The following is a 10,612-nucleotide window of genomic DNA, read 5'->3' as shown; positions in this document are numbered from 1 at the left end:
CATCACGAAAGCGTTATGATTAGAAATCACATCACATCACATTCAAATATGTGTTTGTAACGTGGCTGGATTTGTGTAGCTTCCAACGTCACAGGAGGAGGACTCATCCATTAAGGTTATTTGATGTCTATTTTTAACTGCATGAATGAAAACAAATGGATGAATAACGTCACATTAATACTCACTACAAATATGCAGTTATTTTTTATTTGATTCAAGAAATGACTAATGTGATGGATCTAAATGATATGTTTCATGGGTATTGCACACTTAAATAGGGATAGTAAATTGAATTTGAAATGTCTGTTATCCTGCTCTATCATTATGCTCTCTGTTAAGATTTCTTCCAGCTATAGCTCTGCGAAAGAGGCTTTTAAGGACGGAAAATACACTAGTGCTTCTACTTTGTATGGAAACCACTGGCGGAACGAGGGAGGAAAATAACAGCCTTTTTCCCAGCTCTCCAAGGCAGTTATACCTGTAGGTCAATTATTAAATTTCACATAATTAGAGCATGGGTGGCTCCATTTTTGAGGCATGTAAAGACAGAAAAAGGACTGTCACAGTCCCCAAAAGGAAAGTAGGAAGGACAGAACATGGGCACAAGTATAGTGCAATACCAGACTGATACTTTCATAGCGTTTTGTAAGGTTTGTGTATGCACTTGAATTGGTTGTCAAGAGGAATATATTTAGATAACTGCACCCACACAAGAGAAAATCTAATTTAATTCCACTAGGATTTTCTTTTGCCATATACACATCTGTATGCAAAAGAATGCTCTCCACCTACTTATAAATTAAGATTAATTAAGTCTCCCTTTGGCTACATTTGTCTTTCGTTGCTTGTCACGCTACATTTAGGACAAAGGAGACAAACCCAAGCTGCACAAGAGGACCCTGAGTGCGGCTTACACACAAGGGGATGAATATGGAAAATGCGAAAGGCTCTTCAGTGGCTTCAAAGAGCTGAATATAAAGCACTCAGTGAAAACATGAACCTAAAACAAGGTTAAGGAGCCACAAACGTGATAGAAAAGGATGAATAAAATGCAGTACACAACCTAGAACTACTGAAAGAGTGATTTCCATGGCCGGTACACACGGAAGTTATTCCTCCTGAATCATAAAATACTGAGGTAAAGTACCAATACCACACTACAGACAAACTTACAGTTGAAAGTTCTATCTTAAAGGTTCGACTAGGAACTTTCCTTTTGTTTGGATTTGTGCCGTTCCTGTGGATCAAAGTGGTAGTGTCTCAGAGCACCATAGTTACTTTCGAAAACCTCTTATTTGACTGAAGCAGGGGTCTGGCAGTATGATCCTCATCCTGGTTCTGGTTCTCCCGTGCTTCCCTTCCCTCGGGCAATACGGTGATGTTGGCTCCCAGCAGGGACCGGCGGAGCGAGGCAAAGCTCTGGCCCGAAGAGCTCTCCTCCTCCTGCTGATGGTTCAGGCTGAACAGTAGACCGCTGCAGCAAAGCCAGATTTGTGTCTGTCCACGCTGGGCCGGCTGCTTCTGGAAGACAGCGTGAATTCATCGGATTCATGTTCCGGTGGCACCGATGACAAGCGTTGAGAATCACTTTGTAGAAATAGCCAATCTTCTAGCTGATCTTTTTAGTTTAGTTTAGTTTAGTTATGTCTTGTTTACTTATGTAGGTTCATATAGAAGCATCAGCAATACACTGATACTGTTTTGCAGGTAAAGAGCTGTTTATTTGTATGTGTTGGTGGAGAGACAAACAGAGCTAAAAGGACAGTGAATGTTGACTTGCAACAATCAGGCGAACAGAACCAGCGTTAACTTAAAATATGATAATGTACCAGTGTTGCTTTTACAGCTGTGGCCAAGACAAGACTATACGCCAAGAAAAACGTGTGAAAGGGAATCTTGTGAAATAAAGGAAAGGTTGAGCAAAGGACCCACTGTACATTATCCTGGTCCTATACAGGCTAAGAGCTCAATTGGCAAGCTATCACTAAAGAGATTTTTTTTACAAATTAGCTTCACAACCTACAGCGACAATGCTCCAACATATAACATTGTCAAAGGTGAAACCAGATGAGGACTCTTCTTCTCTTGAAGAGCCAAGACGATGTCTTTAAGTGTTGATTCACATGCAGTATTTAAAGGCCCCAGAGTCCTTTTGATGCCCTGTCTCTATTATAACAGCCCGCTAATGAGGTTCCATTTATAGACTCTTCATTTATATGATGTCAATGCTGAGGTCAAGCCAACACACACATATACACACACACACACACACACCTCCATAACTAAGTCTCACAGGAGCACATTCCTAATGGATTTAATGTAATTTACGGATACCTTGAGAAGTCTTGCTTTCCTAATTCATTAGTCCAGCAATTTATGTTCGGGGTTCCTCTTGACCCAGATGTATACTGTTACAGTTAAATAAATGCCTTTGATTTGATTAGAAACTAATTGTGACCATGTTGGTTTCTTTAGATTGATCTTAAGAACCCACTGACCAACCGTGACCAAACAAGTATATTGTGGCTGCCACCTCGGGATGTAAAGGGGTATCTTGCTAATGACTCGGCTCACTCTTCATCATCTCGAGCCAATTTAATGTATGCATTAGTGAGGCCAATGCATCTAACCTGCAGTCGTTACATGTCTTATCCTCATTTGTGAATATGACACTACATTTCCATAATTATTCCACTTGAAACCCACAACAAATGAGAGCAAGCATTTGTTTTACGGTATGTAAAGTAGAGTTTTCCCAATAGCATTTATATTGGTGTGTGCGGGTGTGTGTGTATGTGTATGTGTGTGTGATCAGTCCTCACATCGTCTGTTTGTCAGAACAGCCTGTATCACGCACCATGTAAACCATTGATTCTCAAATGTTTTTAGACTAGCTATATTAAGAACATCTTATATTTTTGATGCCACTGAAACATTTTTATCTTTGAATACTCGTGAAACAACATACTGTATGACTGATTTTATTCATAGTAGTACACACAAAAACATATTGCAACTTGAATCATGTTACTTTCAAACAGAGGGTCATTTATTGTATTGTAGTATTTGTCCTCAACTTGATACGAAGAGCCATCTGTGCTATGTTCGTGAAATGTTTTCACCATCTGTAATTTCTGGCAAGTCTCCTTTCCTCTGCAGATGGAAAAATCTTGTTGTTTTCCATCATACTTAGAGTGCCTCAGATGTCACACTAACTTGGTTAGCCTCCTATTTTTGTTCTCCCGCAGTTATGACAGATTTAGGGCATTGTCCCTGTTTTCAATATACTAAAATGTATCAGTTAATTGAACCGGTCATGAACTCGGTCTCAGCAGTGTTAGAAATACAGATGCTGGGAGGCGGCAGGTTCTGCACATCAGTCTTCATGATACTTCAGAACTATTGTTTGTATATTTGTATACAGAACCACGTTTGTGATAATATCAAGTCGAGAAAAAAACATGAAATAGTAAAAGAAAGTGCACTGTGCAAATAGATTTTCTTTTTTGTATGGATGTTTGTAAATAATACCACACTCAAAAGACATTAGTAACTTTCTTGGGTGTGGAGTTTAGGGGTGGATTGTTGTACTATAGCATGGCAAATAATGTATTTTATTCTTTGCTGTACAGGCAAGTATGCATGTGTGTTCATGTTTATCAAATGGTAGAAAGAAGGAAATTCAAGTAACAGAGTGATGGGATCTTTGGTATAACTCAAACACCAAAATATGTTAACAACTCATGACTCATGCTTCATCAAACCGTCCGACTTCATCATATGGTAAGACCAGAAAGACCTCCAGCTGTTCTCTCATTTTGCAGTTAAAGAGGAAGAGTGAGAAATACTTTCAAGAAGGGACATGAAGTATGAAGTGTATAAGATATCAATTCCCTAATATTTTTCACCAGCGGTACTTTCAAATAACTCTTCATAACAATTATCCACCAGAGCCGGCACAACAGATAACAGCACGAATAACCATTTCCAAAAGAAAAACCTACGAAAAGCCAGACACGCCAATGGTGGTTGAGAGGCTGTTTTTAGTTTGCTGGCCGTCTCCGTGATGAAGGATCCATAAAGTTTTACCGTTAATTAAAGAGACATGAATGGAATGAGCTGTCCTTCCTGTGAACTGCAGTGGGATTTTTGGATCTCGTTAAACCAACACACACTGAACAGTGGATTCTAAAAACACAAAGGAGTGGAAATGTGGCAGCACATGGTAACATACAGATTAATGTCAAATGATTATGTAAATATATGACCTATATTGGTTCGGCCTTCTCCTATTTTTTGTGCACAACTTCAATGTATTGCCAAGAAGTTTTGAACAGACCCGATAGAACCCAGAGGAGGAATCACAAAGTCTTTGGTGATTATCTGTCACGCGGCGGGAACTGTGGAGGAGGACTCGGACGCAGAGTGGAGGTTTAACTAACAGTATATTTATTTATTAACAAAAAATCACAGGGAAAAAAACCTGGAAGCGACTAACAAAAAAATCACAGGGAAAAAAACCTGGAAATGACTAGCTCCTCCGAAAAGAGGGATGAACGGGAACAAAAAAATTATCTAACAATAGGTTCCTGGACTTGACTATGACAAGGCGTGTGTGCAGGACGAAGGATCAGACACACTGGCACAGGACAAGGGGAGACACAGACTATAAGTACACATGAGGGAAGTGGGGAAACAGGTGGACACAATCAGGAATCAGGGAAGACAATCAGACTGGTGACACAAGAGGAAGGGCACGGAACCTGAAACGAAAGGAGAGTTAATTTCCAAAATAAAACAGGAAGTCACAAAACAAACATGGAGACAGGACAAAAACCCAACTTGACATACAGGTGTGACATTATCACCACATACCTGAAAAAAAAGTATTAGCATTCCCATCAGATTCCATTGTAATGTATGTTTAGTGACAATTATGAAATGTTAGCGTGCTAAAATGCTAAACATGGTGAACATTACACCTAAACATGAGCAAGTTAGCACCGTTATTGTGAGCATGATAACAGGCTGATATTAGCATGAGCTCAGAGCACTGCTATGCTAAAGTGCGGCCTCACGGAGCTGCTGACGTGGCTCAAAACTCCTCTGGTTTTTATCCATGTGGCGGCTCGACTTGAGGACATTTGCTTAACATGTTGCCAATGTCAACTTTCTTCAGTGATGCCACACAGTCAGTCCAAAACAATGAAGCTTTGCAAAAGACAAAAGCAGAGGGGTGTGTGGAGAACTGGCGTAGATGAGATCAATTCTGATGTATTGTTATCATTAAGTTGAGACTTAATGTTTATAATTACCGAGCTGAGTAAAACAGCTGATTTGCATACAGGAATAAGCTATAATTATTTACCAAATAATTGTACTTAAGTCAATTAATGCCTGATTTTAAAAGTTTATTGCTTGCAGCCTTTTATATATATTTTTTAATATTTTAGTTTGTGACCAAAAAACAACATCCCAGCACAGAAAGAAGATACCTATAATAAGCTTTGGATATGCATTGTTGTCATTGTGGGCAGCAGAGTTTTACTGCACAATCATTGTATGTGTTATTCTTAGTGTCTTCTTTGTCCCCTCAGGCATTTGAAAGCATATGAGCTTCATAACTATAATTACATTACTCACTTTACATCATCAGGTGCTCACAATGTAAGTGTAGAGATGGCCTTAAAGCAATTATGAGCTTTTTTTTGCCAAGCGCTCTTGTCAAGGTCTACAATCAGGAGTCTCTGATTACCAGCAGGTAGAAAAGGTTGAAAAGAACATGACCATTTGTCTAAAAATAGGCAAAGTGTATTGTGTAATCTGTTTTTGTTCGAGTAAAGCAGGATACTACAATCACTACACACTATGAAGCATTAGCTAAGTATGAGTAAACACTTAATTAATCATTTACAAAGCATTGTTCTACACTTTATTAATGATGGATTCACCATTTGTAAATGAAGTGTTATATAATGAAATGTTTACTGGTCTGAGCCACATGACAAATATGTTCATCCTCAAATCTGACTGTGTGAGATGGCCATATTATAATATAGCACATTTTCCTAAACGTCTAACTATTTCTTTCCCTATGTTTAGCCTAAAGTTAAACCCATATGTGTCCATATAGTTGTTTACGTGGTCAGAAATATGTCACCATAGAAAACAAAACTATTCTATTTTTGGTTTGAGGTCAGCATTAACACGCTTTCTTCATCCTAAATAACACACTTCAAATGGGTGCAGAAGGCTTTTGATTGGCCTTCGACAAAAACCTGCAATTACCAGAAGCAACATAAGAACAACAGCCAGGATTCCTACCTGCTCTTACTGGTCTGCGGCCAGCCAACAACTACTGTTTTATACCAAGAATGCATATTAGGTAAAGGGTGAAGTTTTGTGCTGTAATGACTGGTTCCTCTGATGCATTTGGTATTGTAACTGTCAACAGAGATTGTTCAGAGATTTTATTGTTCTGTTCACTGATCATGTTGCTGTAACTGTTGGGATGTCACATACCATAACACCAGCAAATGTAGATGTACTTTCTGCTTTTGTGTATATCCTTTGTGCTTAACAAAGGGCTTCCCCTTGTGTGGTTTGTGTGTTTTCGTGGTATTTGCATAAATAAGTGTACAAAAAGGGTCGTATTTCCATTAAAGGTTACATCTCTTCAGTCAGAGAAGGTTTGTTAAAATCCATACATTTCTGGTTAGTTATGGTGTGGTTACTTTTTGTTTTAGTTAGAAATGAAACCACTCAGATGTTTTTCTGTGACAAGTTTAAATGTAATGTAACAATAACACAAGTAGACAACCGCCAGAGTAAGTAACGTCAGTTAGAAAGCAATATATATCAAAACTTCAACATCAGTTAACATTAGCCATCATATTGATTTCTTTATTGCTAATCAATTCAACGTTTAATTTGCAAATGTGCGCTTGAGTGATTTCTCCATTAAAAAGCATCTTTGGACATCTTGAGATGAAGAGATAAACTTCCAGCGTGCATTTTCTTTTATTCTGAAGTGAGCAGTGACACTTTATAGAACACTAAAGTGAATTTGTGTAAAAAGAAAAGTTATTTAAATATGGTCAACTTTAGAAACACAATTACAGTTTTGTGCTAAACTTATTCTAGGGCTCTGAATATTTCTGAAACCCCTCTTCTGTAAGTTGTTATTCTTTTTCTGTATGTTATTTATGTCAGATCTTGGAAGACGTAGACGCTCCCCACATCAGTGTTGGGAAACAATCTCGTATTGACGAACTCTGGAGCGTGAAGCAAGCGGCTCAAAGCCAAAGTAGGTCACTGGGAAAGAATAGCATCCTTGTTGTCAGCCCCGCTCATCTGTTAGTTCTTCTGGTGGAGTTGAAGGGACATTTCTCAAAAGGTAAGCTCATATGAGGTCAGGACAACCTTGATTTGTGAAAAATGACAGAGGTAAGATATAGTGCGTTTTTTAATATTGAGGACACTGTGGTTGCTAAAGGTGTTATCCCAAATTTCTGAGCTGCCCCATGTTTCTGCAGGAGAAACCTCTTGCTACCCATCTATTAAATAATGGACATGACCCATTATAGTGCATTAAAAGGTTATATTTAAAATCTGAGTTTAATTCACTTTAATACACTTCTTAAGTGTGATTTTAGGTTTGCATCTACACTATTTTCTTTAGAGAATGAACTCAAGACATTTAGTGCAGCTTTTCATTAGTTGTGTGTACGTACGTATGTGTTTGTGTGTTTATTGTCTGCACATATTACAACTTATTTTCAACTGTTTCACTCTGTAAAGCACTTTGAATTGCTTTGGTATGAGATTGTGCTGCAAACTTGAAACAACACTTCTAATGATAATACACACAAAAGTTTTGAATTCCTTCAGTCCAGTGGGATTTTTTTAAAACACTTCAGATCTTTCGCAAATTAAAAAACCCTCATTCAAAACTATAAAATAATTCATTAAAAAAACAATGTTGTCACCGTATGGCACATATACGGTCCATAGGATCTGATTCTCTTTCAACCAGTTACACATTACTGTGCTCAATCTAAAACACTTTGAACATTTCTACATTTATAATGATATAGTCTGCGTTGGATTTTTTTCAGACATTGTTCGAGTCAAGAACATATTGACCAAACACAACACAAAATTCAACAGACCCAACTAAAAATCACTACAACACTGAAATACGAATGAATGATGAACTTTCTTGGAAAGTCCAAGCAGCAGAGTGAGAAATAGAGTAAAAAGTAGGGAAGGCTCTGCAGTCTACTCACTGGCCAGTGCAATAGGAGCAGAAGAAGTGACTATTTATTGGTATGTTAGTGCCCTCTGCTGGACAGAAATCATAAGTACACCAAGAGAGGGAGTAGGGTTAATCTGGTGTGTAAAAGTCTAAATAAAAGATTATAAACTCTTCATTGTAGGTGATATGCATTAAATTACACCAGCAACAATTTCTAAAAGATGCAATCAGCATGCAGAGTAACTCTTCAACTGATGAAAACTACACCGTCCAGATATTGAGAGAAAAGTACATATCACTGCCCTGTTTTAGTCTTGTTTTAAAGGAGACAGGATGAAGGACCTTATTAGTCAATATCCATATTGTAAACATATAATTGGATAGCAAAATATTGGGTAAGCTTTTTTCAAATATTAATCATATCTTTATACGCAACCCAAATGGCCTTGCTTGATTTGAAGGTAAAATAAATCCTGCTTCAGCCATGAAAAAAGTCATTTTCAGAATGGATACAGTTTCTTGTTGTTTTACAACAATACATCATTTGAATCAGCTGGTATAATTAGGCATTTTCCAAATATATCTTGTACAAAATTATAATTTGTTCACATCTGTCAAGTAATTTAGCAGAGGCACCTTTTTGTTAACAGCGTTGATAGCTCTTAGTCTATGCAGATTGACAGATTTATATTTGGACAAAATGCAATTTTACCCCAACTGCTCAAGCTCTGAAGTTGCCTGGGCAATTTCTCAGTATCACCACAGATTCTTGATTGGACTGACTCAGCCATTCCAAGACATAAACATTGTTGTTGTTGTTATCCAGTAGCTGTAAATTCACGTTTAGGGTTGTTGTCTATCTTCTCCCAAGTTGCCGACTGCAGCAAGCTTTCCTCCAGGATTTCTTTATTTTGCTGCATTCATTTGACCCCCCTCCCTCACAAGCCCTTCAGGGCCTGTTGCAGAGAACTATCAGTGTGATGCTGCCTCCACCAGGATTTAGGATACAGTAGATGTTGTTCTTCTGCTGATGTGCGGAGCGTTTAGTGTTCAGAGATGCTGTAGACCTTTTTATGGCCTCCATCCCCTTCCCCTTCTTGTAGGGACACTCAGTGTTTAAGGATGCAGATTTGCAGTTAGGCCATATTTTGTATGAGTGTTTCTTGGTCTTCGTGGGGCAGTTTTTGCCAGGAAATGTACTTAAGTATTGATGTTCCACATACAGTTTAACCTGAAAAGACTGAAAACGTCATTTTATTAGGTCACTTCTAAAAAACAAGCTGTTACGAGTCAAGATAGTGTTTTCTATTGTGAATGTCAAAACTTAACAACAATTGTGCAAACTGCCACAAAATAAGAAGGTTCCAGATGCCCCTAAAACCCAGCCAGTTTATTAACGTAATCAGTGTAAACATAATTAGAAACACTGTAATTTAATGTACAATAAAAAAAGAAATTAAATAATACTTAACTTATTAACATTATTGTTATTATTTTTTATTAATTTTCTAATAAGTATATCCATAAATACTAACTCGCCAACTAATACAACATTAAGTAATTAATGTATTGATGAACTGGACACATAACATAATTATTAAAAGTAATTCTTCAGATGACGTATGAGAGGTTTGCAGATGTTGTACTCTATCCAAAATAAAGCAAAACATCTGCCCATGGGAACTGTTGCTATATTGCATCCCTGAAATGTTATTATAGTACTCTCTAGTTATTATTATTGTTATTATCATCATTATTATTATTGCATCATTGATTGTATTATTGTAAATGCATATTATTGTCTAGTATAAATAAGTACACACACATGTACAGCCTATAAATGCAGAATTGATTTATTAGAAATTCTATACATAAATTGTTGACAGGAAAAGACTCTTTCTTTAAACATCTTGGCACAATTACTTTTCTCCAGAAAGAAAAACTAAACTATTTCAAAAGAAAAAAAAGATTGCTAATTCTCAGTGAATGAAAATGTGTTGGCCAACCAAAACCTTGCACTGGGTTTATGGACAAACTATGTGGAGACTTCTGCAGAGGATGGCACTAATACTAACGGATTTAGTAGATGTAATGTCACTCGTTTTGACAAAAGTATTGTCAGAGTTGTACTTGGTGTAATTGCGGAAACTAAACAATTAGACAACTTCAGTATTGAACAGTTTCGGAGCAAAGGGTTTCTATTTTCCTTTTAATTTAAAATGAGTAACAAGGAAAACATTTGGAAAACAATGTGACCAAGAGGCTATCAAAGCTTGACCCAGAAGGCGCATCAGACTTAATAATAATGACCTAATCCGAACATATCATCTAATCAAAATAGTTCCACCTCTTAAT

The sequence above is a fragment of the Cyclopterus lumpus genome, chromosome 12 (genome assembly GCF_009769545.1).
Source record: "Cyclopterus lumpus isolate fCycLum1 chromosome 12, fCycLum1.pri, whole genome shotgun sequence".
Classification (NCBI taxonomy): domain Eukaryota; kingdom Metazoa; phylum Chordata; class Actinopteri; order Perciformes; family Cyclopteridae; genus Cyclopterus; species Cyclopterus lumpus.
Note: the sequence above shows the minus strand (reverse complement) of the source record.